General features: G+C 38.4%; 1 protein-coding gene across 5 annotated transcripts in view; it reads right to left on the reverse strand.

The window, feature by feature from the left end:
• LOC118388691 (natural resistance-associated macrophage protein 2-like) overlaps positions 1–6,317 on the reverse strand; it is a 45,766-nt gene extending 39,449 nt beyond the window's left edge. For 3 of the 5 annotated variants that reach the window (XM_052527003.1, XM_035778048.2, XM_052527004.1), the window contains exon 1: positions 6,190–6,307. The gene's annotated coding sequence lies outside the window, so the exon portion shown is untranslated. Of the gene's footprint in view, positions 1–6,189 lie in introns of all 5 variants that reach the window. The other 2 variants (XM_035778049.2, XM_035778047.2) reach the window with 2 other exon arrangements.
• Positions 6,318–13,878: the final 7,561 nt, after the last annotated feature.

The following is a 13,878-nucleotide window of genomic DNA, read 5'->3' on the forward strand; positions in this document are numbered from 1 at the left end:
TCATCATTTATTTGAGACTCAATTGATTTTATTTATGTATTACATTAAGTTGAAAAAGTTGTCATTGTTCAAAGATTTCAATATTGGTTTCCTCAGAACAGAGAATCTTGTTTCTCAAGGTCAGAGTCCTTCAGGTGCCTATTGGCAAACTCCAAGCGGGCTGTAGAGTACCTTTTACTGATGAGTGGCTTCCATCTGGCCACTCTACCATAAAGGCCTGATTGGTGGAATGCTGCAGAGATGGTTCTCCTTCTGGAAGGTGTGTGTGTCTTTCCAAATCATGTTCAATCAATTGAATTTAACATAGGTGGACTCCAAGTTGTAGAAACATCAAGGATGATCAATGGAAACAGCATGCATTGGAACTCAATTTATAGTCTCATAGCAAAGGGTCCGAATACATATGTAAAAAAAGGTGGTGTCTGTTTATTTTTATGAATTAGTTTTCACTTTATCATGGTGTATTGTGTTTAGATTGATGAGGAAAAAATAATGTATAATAATGTTACAAAACTTGGAAAAGGGGATGGGGTCTGAATACACTATGTTTGACCAGTAGTATGAAGCTGCGGCTTGTAGTATTGCTTCTCCATTCTATGTAATGTGTTCCCTGTTCAGAGAGAATAATTGAAGTCACTTATATTGTTTACCATGAAGTAGTGCGGAAACCCCAGGTTTTGTTCACTAAATGCAGCTGTTCCCGCAATACCGCCAGTCTTTTATATATTTTGCAGGTCTCGTGTTAATTAAATAGATCACAACATATTATTTGCAACTTTGTGCAGAAAACCAATAGATTTGCCTCATGATGAAAAAAAATGGTGTGGTCATCCTCACAATTCAAGCCAGTCCTCCATGAAAGCAAATCAGTTTGTTGGTCTTTTATGCTTAATCTGTGTCCAGGAAACCACCCCTTTGTGTGTTGTTCTCTCTTCAAGAAAGGTCTGGATTAGTTATTGTTAGACCATTCCTGTTGAACAAACAAACCATTAGGCTACAGCAGTTCTAATGGATTCAATGGTATGGTCTGTAATGATCATCAATGGTAAAAGTCCCAAACACACTGTGTATTGATTTGCAATTTTAATGGTTTTGGGTTGTGTTGGGTTTAATGGTAAATGTCACTAATCACAATAGATAGAGCTGTTTCCTGATCATTTCATTTTTTTTTAAAACGAGACTTCCATGCAATTATTTATTTTATTAAGGTTATTACAACATTGTAGTCCCAACATTGTAGTCCCTCGCCCATTTCTTAATCAATATTTTGGGCTTATAGGAAAAGTATTCATATGAGAATTGCATAGGGATAGCCCCCTAAGGGAGCAGGGTGATTCTCATGAATTCAGTTGTAAAGAGCGACTGCCCCTAAAAATAAACTAATCCCTTTGAAAACGGTCTGTGGGATTGACGAGTCAAACATTTATTCTGGTGTCAAAATTGACTACAAAGTGTAAATAGGATCATTTTTATCAAAGTCAGTCTAGTCTAAAACTGAGTTTGGAACCTCAGTGTGTCACACTGACAGGAGTGCTCAAAACAAAAGACAACAAATAAGGTTGGGCTTGGATTATAATTGTCAACGAATCATGCTTTGTTTTGCCTGAATGCCAAGCGTCACGTCTGAAGGAAACCTGGCACCATCCCTATGGTGAAGCATGGTGGTGGCAGCATCATGCTGTGGGGATATTTTTCGGCGACGTGGACTGGGAGACTAGTCAGGATCGAGGGAAAGCTGAACAGAGCAAAGTACCAAGAGATTCTTGATGAAAACCTGCTCCAGAGCACTCAGCACCTCAGACTGGGGCAAAGGTTCACCTTCCAACAGGACACCCAGCAAAGACAATCCAGGAGTGACTTCAGGACAAGTCTCAATGTCCTGAAGTGGCCTAGCCCAGAGCCCGGACTTGAACCCAATCGAACATCTCGGGAGAGACCTGAAAATAGTTGTGTAGCGACACTCTCCATCCAACCTGACAGAGCTTGAAAGGCTCTGCAGAGAAGAACGGGAGAAACTCCACAAATACAAGTGTGCCAAGCTTGTAGTGTCATACCCGAGAAGACTCGAGGTTGTAAGGTGTTTCAAAAAAGTACTGAATATAGGACCAAATACTTATGCAAATATGATAAAAGTTATTATTTATTTGCCAACATTTTTTTTTTTAAATAACGTTTTGCTCTGTCATTATGGGGTATTGTAGATTGAGAGATAAAAAATAAAAAAACAATTGAATCCATTTTAGAATAAGGCTGTAATATGTTTCAACTATTAACTTGGTCAGGCCCTAAATTAGTGCTAGCAAACTTGCAACATTGTTTCCCATGCCAGTGAGCTCCAGACAGACAGAGACACAAATGTAGGCTATTTGCGCAAGGAGAATGGGTAATCAGGTAGGCCTATTTTATGAAATTTCCACCGGATCAGAGCATCACATTTGTTTCCCCTTTCATGGTGAGTGGTTATTGCAAGGGATAGAGCTGGAAACAGTTGAGGAACTATTGTCATTCTCAATGGATGTAAAAATAGACATAATTTACTTGCTGTTTGAGGCGAAGAAAAACTTACTTTGAGAAGCTCCAAAGTGATGCTGAGTTAAGACAATCAGAAATAGTATCAGATCCCCAAATGGGCAAATTTTGGGGCCTAAATTTGCATGCAGGCCAGGCAGCCTAGGTCTCCTTCTACGCATAATCAGGTGAGTGCCCTTAATCAAAATTGACAGGAGTGCTCAAAACAAAAGACAACAAATAAATTGACAAAAAAGAAATGGGCTTCAGGATCTCGTCAAGGTATTTTTGGGCATTCATATAGCCACCGATAAAATACAATTGTGTTCGTTGTCCTTAGCTTATGCCTGCCCATACCATAACGTTGACATCATTAAACCACTTGCGCGCACACAACACGCCAGACACGTGGTCTCTGTGGTTGTGAGGCTGGTTGGACGTAGTGCCAAATTCCCTAAAAATGACATTGGAGGCAGCTTATGGTAGAGAAATTAACATTCAATTATCTGGCAACAGCTCCATGTGGACATTCCTGCAGTCAGCATACCAAATGTACGCTCCCTCAAAACTTGAGACATCTGTGGCATTGTGGCGCCTGACAAACTGCACGTTTTAGAGTGGCCTTTTATTGTCCCCAGCACAAGGTGCATATCTGTAATGATTATGCTTTTTAATTAGCTTCTTGATAATCCATCCAACTGACAGGTGTGGCATATCTTGGTAAAGTAGAAATGCTCTCTAACATGGATTTAAACAAATTTGTACAGAACATTTGAGAGAAATAAGCTTTTTCTTTTATCTCAGCTCATGAAACATGGGACCAACACTATGCATGTTGCATTTATATTTTCATTCAGTGTATGCTGAATGTATCAACAGAAATAACCAAACAAACATTCTAGATGATAAATTGTGTTAATTTAACGGTAAATGTAGGTTACTACTGGTGATACTGGTGTGCCATCCCTGACGCCTCCATAATGAATTAGTCCACTCAGACAGGTGACTTGTGTGCCATATATAAAAATAATTTATTTGCCACTGCTCGACAAAAAAAAAAAAAAAATCATGCTTGACCAGCAGCCTATCGTCCAAACAATCGACTAAATGTGGTCAGCCCTAATGGGTAGGAATAAGTTTGGTCCCAAATCAGATGTTAGGTAATATAATTATTTAATATTATCTGAATCCTATAAATAAAAAATGGCCAATGTGTGCAATTCTTAATTTCTCTGAGATCAAATTAAATTTCAACAAAATAATGTTTCAAGAATGCTTTATTTTGGTTGGTTCTAACTACAGAAACAACTTCAGAACAATCTGAGATGGTGGGTGTCATGGCATGCTGAAATGACATGGAACGACTCCTTATCCATTGTCAACCTTGGACTTACACCCCAATTAATGTGAATCAAATTAAATTGTATAGCACCTGTGTACAGGACTACTCAGTCAAAATTGTCAAATTACCAGTCCCGGTCATTCATTCTTCCCAAGAACAGACGCATGATACTGAGAAGAATGAGGGCAGAAGAGAGAGAACAGAGTGGAAGCAGTTCTGCTCGCCCCCCTCCTCTCTCTCTACCAGACCTAATCTGTAAAAAACAGCTCACTCCATATCTGTCACCTCCCTAACGGAACAAGGACCTTGCACACACACAATCTCTTTTAAAAGGTACAACAGCCTAAATTAGGACTGAAGCACAAATCTTTAGGCTACATTCCTCACAAGACAAGGAACAGTTTGACCTAGAAATGCCTCAGAGGGCTGAATGAACAGCGTAGCAACTTTAGCACATCTTATAAAGTTGTTTAAAATGTTATACTAGGCTATAGGCCTTGCCAAAATATATTGACCATTCCGTTATGATAGTTTACACTGAGGTCAGAACGCAATCATGGTTACATTAAGACACTGTGGTGCTGGTGTGAGATATGGGTCAGAAAACATACCTCAATGCAAGGATGGGATATGCCACTGTACCTATATCCACACTACTCCATTGAGAAGATTAAAATGAACTAGCAGTATTTCAAACAGTGAAGTTATGTAAGGTATATGTTTGAACCTGCAACCTACACTGCATACACGAGACTAGCCCTTGATCATGACTCTCAGTTCCATTATAGTACACATAAGAGTCATTGGACAAAGGAGTATTTTGTACGGTGGAGTTTTGTAAATAGCGCCGACACTGTCTGAACATTAACACACATCGCTTACATTACGTTTTTGGAAGCATAAGGCCCTCATCTTTCATATCACAGTGATATTTTTTTTTTAAATACATTAAATTGAGACACACCGTTATAGGGTTAGAGTTAGTATTCCCACATGGGCATTTATCCATGTTACAGCATGTGTTTACAGAAAACAGACTGTAGACAGATAATTAGCGCAGGTAACAGAAGAAAAATACTGTTGGCTGCAGCTGTGATAAAGCCGGTTAAAACAGTGTACAGTAAGTGTGTTTTGTATTTGTGATATGAAAGTAAAAGGCTTTATATTTCAAGAACTGTATCGCAATGAAGAACCGATTCACGTTTAGATGCTGTATTGGCTGCCAGAGCCAGTCTACTTCTGAAAATGACTTAAGGTCTTTGGACCTTAAACTGGAACTGACAACGATTTAGCAACATTAAATATTATTCAAATCTGGTCATATACACCGCCAGGAAGAATATGACACTTTTTTTGTACAATTTCTGACAAGCGAGCACTTAGATATGGTCATTTTCATCTTTTCATAAATTCATAGAATTAGTCAATAAAACCTAATAAAAACATATTTTCAAGGACAGAAGTCTACACAGACCGGTGACCCATAGCCAATCAAAGCTGCAATAGGGTTATAGGCAAATAAGGCATTTGTCACACGGGCCTGCCATCATTTCCTTTGAATTGGACTGTGTTCACAGGCAGTAGCAATAGCGCGACTTCTGATCATTGGAATGCATTCGCCAAAAGCCACAAAATACACCCGAATGAATTTCTGCAAATACAGTGCATTTGGAAAGTATTCAGACCCCTTGACTTTTTACATTTTGCAAATGTGTATAATATGTACACTCAGACAAGAGTGCTCTGAAATCAGAGTATGAACGCACCCAATATACATGTCATGGAATAGCGTTAAATAAAACCTATTTTTTTAAAAATCTTATGAAGTTAGTTTTTAATCATAAACTGGGAATTCGATTTTTTTTTTTTTTTTACTGATATTATGATTGTGTTTCATATCTGCAACGTAGTTAAAAGGCTGTCAGTTCCACTTTAAGGAGTAACGGTAACATTAGGCTACTTGGACTAGACTATATTTATTTCCTGTAAACTGTTTGACCACATGGGCTCACTTTGACATTGAGACCCAGTCAAAAACAACTAACGTTAAATAGCAAGCAAGTGTGGTCAACTGGATTAGGAAGGGAGCCAGAAAGTCTAGACATTTCTATGGTTGGCAGCTACTTAAAATGACCAGAAAGTAGACATCAAATGAGTAACGTTACCATAAAGCAGTGAAGCAAAGATGTTATCGTGACTTTCGTTTTTTTATTGACAGTTAACGTTAACTAGCTAGCCAGCTAACTTTGACCTATCTGGCAAGCAATTAGCCGGTTAAATAGCTGCACAGTTCACAAGTAAAACAACCACTGGAATAAATAATAAATGCGCCTTCTTACCTGAATATTGCGTGTAAAAAGTATGGTCGTGTAAATGTCATTACATTAAATAACACATAGCTAACGTTAGATGTCGACACAAGCAAGTGCAGTGACACCACTGAGCCAGTAACACAACTTCTTCTTCGGTGGGGTTTATCAGTAGTTGGCATCCAACGTTATGGTACATTACTGCCACCTACTGTACTGGAGTGCGGTCCAGAGACAGTGAGAAACTAAATCCTATCTGCCAGCCCCGTTGCTCTTAAAAATATCAAATATTTGAGACTATATATAATAACATTCTACTCAATATTCTAATTAAACTAATTTCCTGTATCCCCTTTTCCCTCATACTAGATCTCAGTGTCTCTTTCCCTCTGAAACTGGTCACACTGTAGCAATACATGCTCCACTGTACCTGTTTAATGGCAAGAATAACACTTTCCTGTTGGATGCTTTTCGATCACATTTCAGATCTTATTCAACCGGCTGGGTCTCACCTTTAATTTTGTAAAAAATCGGCTCCTCTCTTCTGTCCCTTCCTGCCGTTCTACTTTCCCCAACCTTCCTCTGTACTTGAAATACATGCCTATTCCACTGCTCCTGCCATCTCTGCACCATCTCCATATCAGGCTTGTTGCCTTTGCCTTGCTCATTTGGTCTTTTATTAGGATCCCCATTAGCTGTTGCAAAAGCAGCAGCTACTCTTCCTGGGGTCCACACAAACATGAAACATAATACAGAATGACATAATACAGAACATCATTAGACAAGAACAGCTCAAGGACATAACTACATACATTTCAATGCATACACACAAACTATCTAGGTGTTGCTTTATTTATTTATTGAAACCATGTTTGCTGTTTATTTGAGCAATATGAGATGGAAGGATGTTCCATGCAATAAGGGCTCTATATAATACTGTACATTTTCTTGAATTTGTTCTGGATTTGGGGACTATGAAAAGACCCCTGGTGGCATGTCTGGTGGGATAAGTTTGTGTGTCAGAGCTGTGTGTTGACTATGCAAACAATTTGGAATTTTAAACACATTAATGTTTCTTATAAAAATAAGACGTGATGTAGACAGTCTCTCCTCAACTCCTAGCCAAGAGAGACTGGCATGCATAGTATTAATATTAGCCCCCTGATTACAAATAAGAGCAAAATGTGCCGCTCTGTTCTGGGCCAACTGCAGCTTAACTAGGTATTTCCTTGTAGCACTGGACAACACGACTGGACAATAATCAAGATTAGGCAAAACTAGAGCCTGCAGAACTTGCTTTTTGGAGTGTGGTGTCAAAAAAGCAGAGCATTTCTTTATTACGGCTAGACCTCTCCCCATCTTTGCAACCATTGAATCTATATATTTTGACCATGACAGTTTACAACAGTCACACCATTCATTACCATATTCAACTGAGATCTAGCAGTTAAGGAATGATTTGTACCAAATACAATGCTCTTAGTTTTAGAGATGTTCAGAACCAGTTTATTACCGGCCATCCATTCCAAAACAGACTGCACCTCTTTGTTAAGGGTTTCAGTGACTTCATTAGCTGTGATTGCTGATGCAAATATGGTTGAATCATCAGCATACATGGACACACACATGCTTTGTTTAATGCCAGTGGCAGACCATTGGTGAAAATAGAAAAGAGTAGAGAGTCTAGAGAGCTGCCCTGCGGTACACCACACGTTCCATGTTTGACATTAGAGATGCTTCCATTATAGAAAACCCTTTGAGTTCTATTAGATAGATAGCTCTAAATCCACGATATGGCAGAGGTTGAAAAGCCATAGCACTTAAGTTTTTTCAACAACAGGTTATGTTCAATAATATCAAAGGCTGCACTGAAATCTAACAGTACAACTCCCACTATCTTCTTATTATCAATTTCTTTCAACCACTCTGTTGAAGGAATTTGATTCCTCTGTTTTAATTCCCAATTAAAATTAAACACTCTGTCAATTCATAAGGATTTGTAAGACCCTTATTTTATAGGAATGGACAGAGCCCGATCTTAAAAGTCAAGTAACAGACTTTATTCAAGAGAGTACTGCCACAATACAGGTTACCACAGGTTATAAACCTAAAATGCCGTCATTAGTTCTAACACTACCCCGTTCCATCTCCGTTCCAGTACCAAGGCTGTGTCTCAAGCCTTCCCACATCCGTCTCCCTACCAATTTAATATAATTTACGAGTCAAGGTTTTCTTGTGTAGATAAGCATTCTAGCCAGTCTGATTCATTTGTACCAAGGAACAGACCGTCATTGTTACTAAACTCTTGACCACATTCACTTCAGTACTGGGATCAGATAAGAAAATGCATACATATACATTTAGTATTTTGATTAGTACATATACAGTAACATAATAGTATTCTGATTAGTATATCCTGATTGAAATGTATACATAATTAGTCATTATAGATAAAAATTCCCTTAACACTCATCAGTCATTTGTGTCAGTGCGGTACATGTTGAGTGCCCTTCTCTATAAGCATGCTGAAAGTCTGTTAATTTGTTTACAAAGAAATAGCATTGTATTTGGTCAAACACAATTTTTCCCAACAGTTTGCTAAGAGCTTGCAGCAAGCTTATAGGTCTGCTGTTAGAAACAGTAAAGGCCGCTTTACCACTCTTGGTAGCGAAATTACTTTTTTCCATAATTCTTTATACCATTAATCTTGGCTTCACAATAAAGTTTATTCTTATTTTTGTTGAGTTTAGTCACATAATTTCTCAATTTGCAGTAAGTAAGCCAGTCAGATGTACAGCCTGACTTATTAGCCACTCATTTTATCCCATCTCTTTCAACCATACAGTTTTTTAATTCCTCATCAATCCATGGAGCCTTAACAGCTCTAACAGTCAGTTTCTTAACAGGTCAATAATTAATAATGATCATTAATTGGAAGAAGCAATTTCATAAATTCATCAAGTGCAGCGTCTGGATGCTCCTCATTAATCACATCAGACCAACAAATATTTTTAACATCATCCACAAACACAACCAAATCTTATACACTATTTTAGGCCCGGCTGTTGGAACTGTGGCTTTCCTGGATATCACCCCTATATTATGATCACTGCATCAAATGAGTACGGATATAGCTTTAGAACAAAGTTCTACAGCATTAGTAAAAATGTGATCGATACATGTGGATGATCTTGTTCCTGTAGTTCTTGTAAACACCCTGATAGGTTGATGAATAACCTGAAACAGATTACAGGCACTGGTTAGAGTAAGAAGCTTCCTCTTGAGCGGACAGCTTGATGAAAACCAGTCAATATTCTTTGTCCATGAAAGTAACCTCTCTGTTTACATCACATACATCAAGCATTTCACACATATTAGCCTATAGCAACAACCCAAAAGAAAAGGCCAAGTGAACCTGCAACCACAACACTTCAATAACACTTGATATATGATCTTCTCTAAGCATTTTTTGTTATTTTTTATTTTACCCCCCTTTTCTCCCCAATTTTGTGGTATCCAATTGTTAGTAGCTACTATCTTGTCTCATTGCTACAACTCCCATACGGGCTCGGGAGAGATGAAGGTTTGAAAGTCATGCGTTCTGCGATATACAACCCAACCAAGCCGCACTGCTTCTTAACACAGCGCGCATCCAACCCGGAAGCCAGCCGCACCAATGTGTGAGCCCGGCCCGCCACAGGAGTCGCTGGTGTGCGATGAGACAAGGATATCCCTCCCGGCCAAACCCTCCCTAACCCGGGCGACGCTATGCCAATTGTGCGTCGCCCCACGGACCTCCCGGTCGCAGCCTGTTACGACAGAGCCTGGGCGCAAACCCAGCGTCTCTGGTGGCACAGCTGGCGCTGCAGTACAGTGCCCTTAACCACTGCGCCACCCGTGAGGCGATCTTCTCTAAGCATTACAGGGATATGGCTCTGAATATATACAGCAACTCCTCCCCCATAAGCATTTATGTCTCTCCTATAAATGTTATATCCTTGTATTGCCAGTGATGTATCATCAAATGAATTATCTAAGCGAGTCTCAGAAATGGCTAATATATGAATGTTATCTCTCCAGTCTTGACATCTGTCGTGGAAATTCAGTACTGAGAGAGACTTGGTCATTTCCTGAAACAATCATCTTTATTTAATATTGATTAATTATTGCAATAATGAAACCATCAGTCCAACAGTCTTGTTCTGACTGTTAGGCTGAGAGCCTAATTGGAAATGAAAAAAAAAAAAAAATGCACAATGGTTACTCGGGGAGCGTCATCAAGAAATTGTCTGTAGCGTTCATTTTTTCACGTACATTTTATATCCTGAGATTTTAGAGTATTATGAAAATATTATGAAAATATTATCAGTATTAGTCAGGTACTGTATATTAGCAGATTTATATAATATGTTTATTTAATGTATTATTTTAGCTGGGAAGTTGAAAGCTTCCAAAGTTTTGAGTAGAAAAGGCCATTCAAGACGGTTGAACGCCTTTTCGGCATAAACAGCCATTATTGATGAATCTCCATCTTTTTCATATTGTATTAAACTGAAACATTTTCTTGTATTTGTTTTTAAGTGTATATTTTGTATAAACCTATTTGATTTATATGTATCAAGTCTGGTAAGACTTTTGCTGTTCTATTGCTTATTATTTTATTGTCACAATTTATTAAACTTATGGGTTTATAATGAGCAGGGAACTCTGCAGATGTTCCTGGTTTTAATATAACTGAAATAACTGTTTGGTAAATGGAAGTAGGAAGTACTGAATTGAGTGATATATGTGTTGTCATTTGTGTGCATTTTTGTCCCATAAATGTTGAAAATAATTGTATGGGAAAGCCATCTGTACTTTTTGCCGCAATACTGTTATTAACAGTATCTAATATGTATTTCTGTGTACTCTGTTTTTAGTCATTCTTATTTGTCTGCTGATCATTTCTTCGTTGTTGTTGAATCTAAGAAGGCTATAGGATCCATCCAAATGTTGTTGAATTCAGATTTATATACATTTTCATCAATTCAGTTGAACCTTCTCAATACTTAACGCCCCTCCAGTCATTTCAACAAGTCACAGTTCTTGTCCCCAGTCGTTTGGTGCGGAGAAACGCAACAAAAATGGACACGATTCCAATTTCAGTCACTTTCAACGACCCAACATTACCCAACCAACCTGACACCACATATGGATCTTCCAGAAGTCAAGGATCCAATTCTCTCCAAAAATCTCACTCCAACTGGGCCAATGTTCCTTATAGGACACATCACTGCACTCTGTAATTCATTAGTCCCTAATCTATGGATTTCACATGACTGGGCAGGGGTGCAGCCATGTGTGGACCTGTGAGTCACTTTCCCCCACTGGGGAGTCAGAATTAATTTTACCCCTCAAAAGGGCTTTATTACAGACAGAAATATTCTGCGGTTTCATCAGCTGTCCGAGTGGCTGGTCGCAGACGATCCCACAAGTGAAGAAGCCAGAGGTGGAGGTCCTGGGCTGGCGATGTTACACATGGTCTCCGGTTGTGAGGCCGGTTGGACGTACTGTCAAATTCTCTAAAACGACGTTGGAGGTGGCTTATGGTAGAGAAATTAACATTACATTTTTGGCCAACAGTTCTGGTGGACATTCCTGCAGTCAGAATGCCAATTGCACGCTCCCTCAAAGACAGCTGTGGCATTGTGCTGTGAGACAAAACTGCACATTTTAGAGTGGCCTTTTATTGTCCCCAGCACAGCGTGCACCTGTGTAATGATCATGCTGTTTAATCAGCTTCTTGATACGCCACACCTGTTAGGTGGATGAATTATCTTGGCAAAGGAATTTGAGAGAAATACGTTTTTTGTGTGTATGGAAAGAATTCTGGTATCTTTTATTTCAGCTCATGAAACATGGGACCAAGACTTTACATGTTGCGTTTATATTCTTCTTCAGTGTATATAAAACCTACATTACACATCCAGTTTCTCATTTTGTAACTCAGCCACCAAAATCACCATAATGCTGTTGTTGGGTTCTGAGAATATGAAAATATACTTATTCATGTCACTGATGGAGTGCTCAGGTTTAGAGGGTCTACACCAGAGGTTAAGGGTTATAGGAGTAAGGTATATAGTGTGAGCAACTAAGCTTGGAATGTGTTGAGTGCAGGGAAGCGATTACATGTGGCAGGCATTTGATAAGGGGAGATGGGTGGAGTTCTTAGAAACTAACAATGTCGCTGAGGGAGAGAGGGTAATGTGAAACGTTTACATTATGTCAGGATATGTTATTGTTTGCCACCAGGGATCCTCTGGGAGGAGGAGAGACACAGTCTGGTGTCAATAACCATGTCAGCCTTGAGTTGTGGAGGAGTGAGCACTTTGGGGTAGAGGTCAGGTTAGATGAAGTGAGGAAGAACAGATATCACCAAGGTTCTGTCTAGCAACAGAGATGCATTGACTGTTCAGTTGTGGAGGAGGAGACTCAGTCTAGGAGAAAGGGTTCAATATCAGTGCTTGTGTGAAATGTTTTTTGTCTGAGTTACAGCTTTATCGAGCCTTTGGGGAGAATTAAACTTGGTTAAGCTTCTCTGGTGTCCTTGAGTTATTTACTCAAAATTAGAACCTAACATTGTTTTACATTTTGTTTTATTTGTGCTGGTCTAATTCCTAAAATGGAAAAGCATAAGAATCTGTGTGCTCTTGGATAGTAATAATAGTTCATATGGTGCTCTTTGATGTCCCAGGTCTGTGGCATTGATGAATACATAATTGAATGTTTACTTAAATGCAGATGTTTGTATGTTATGAATAAAAGGCATATGTATGCATTGTTTACTATTTTGATTTCTTTAAAACAATGTAATTGGTAAAGTTCAGGTGTTTGATGTGATTGACGGGTGACTAGGTACATTCTTGTCAAATAAATATGCTTATTCATTCATGATTATGGATATATTCTGTAAAGAGTTGATCTGGATTTGAATCTGCAACAGAACATGTCAAGTTAGTTCTGAATTGTTTTAATACAGCAGTGCATTCTGACACCATGAATTGAAATAGATTTGACCTCGTCCATATACTGTAGATGGTAGAAATGATAAGGGCTTAAATTAAGACCTCCACTGGCTGAAGGAGAAGAGGATCTGGTAATATAAGGGTATGTTGCTAATAACATCTAGGTAGCGAACTATATAGCTTTTTTTGCAACAAACAAAAAAAAGTTGCCAAGTATTGATGGCACATAAATATCTAACTGCTACTAAGATAGTATTCTGTACAAGACAGAAGAACAAATATTAGATAAATAAAACATGGAACAGTAAATGAAAATGTTCAATATATCTTTCGTTTTCACATGATGCACAAATTGTATAGAAATGCATTTGTAAAGTTTATAAATAAGGTTTGTAAGAAAATATCGGCATCATGTAGGACTAATTCAAGGAAGGTTTGCATAGATTAGTTATCAAACCTCAATAGTTGTAAAGTAAATGGTAGCATACATTTAAATCTATGATAATAATTCCAGTGTGTTTTACTCATTTCTACAAAATGGAAATGTAATCTCTGTCATATATGAATGAATTGTTCATTAAATATTTAAGACACCTTGCTTAAAGTAGGCCAAATGAGTTGTTTATTGTTGTGTCATGTAAATCATGAAGAGGACATGCCAATACTTAAAAAGGCGACCAAAACCAATAAACAAATTGTGGATGTTGAAAAAACA

This window comes from Oncorhynchus keta, chromosome 10 (genome assembly GCF_023373465.1).
Source record: "Oncorhynchus keta strain PuntledgeMale-10-30-2019 chromosome 10, Oket_V2, whole genome shotgun sequence".
Lineage (NCBI taxonomy): Eukaryota > Metazoa > Chordata > Actinopteri > Salmoniformes > Salmonidae > Oncorhynchus > Oncorhynchus keta.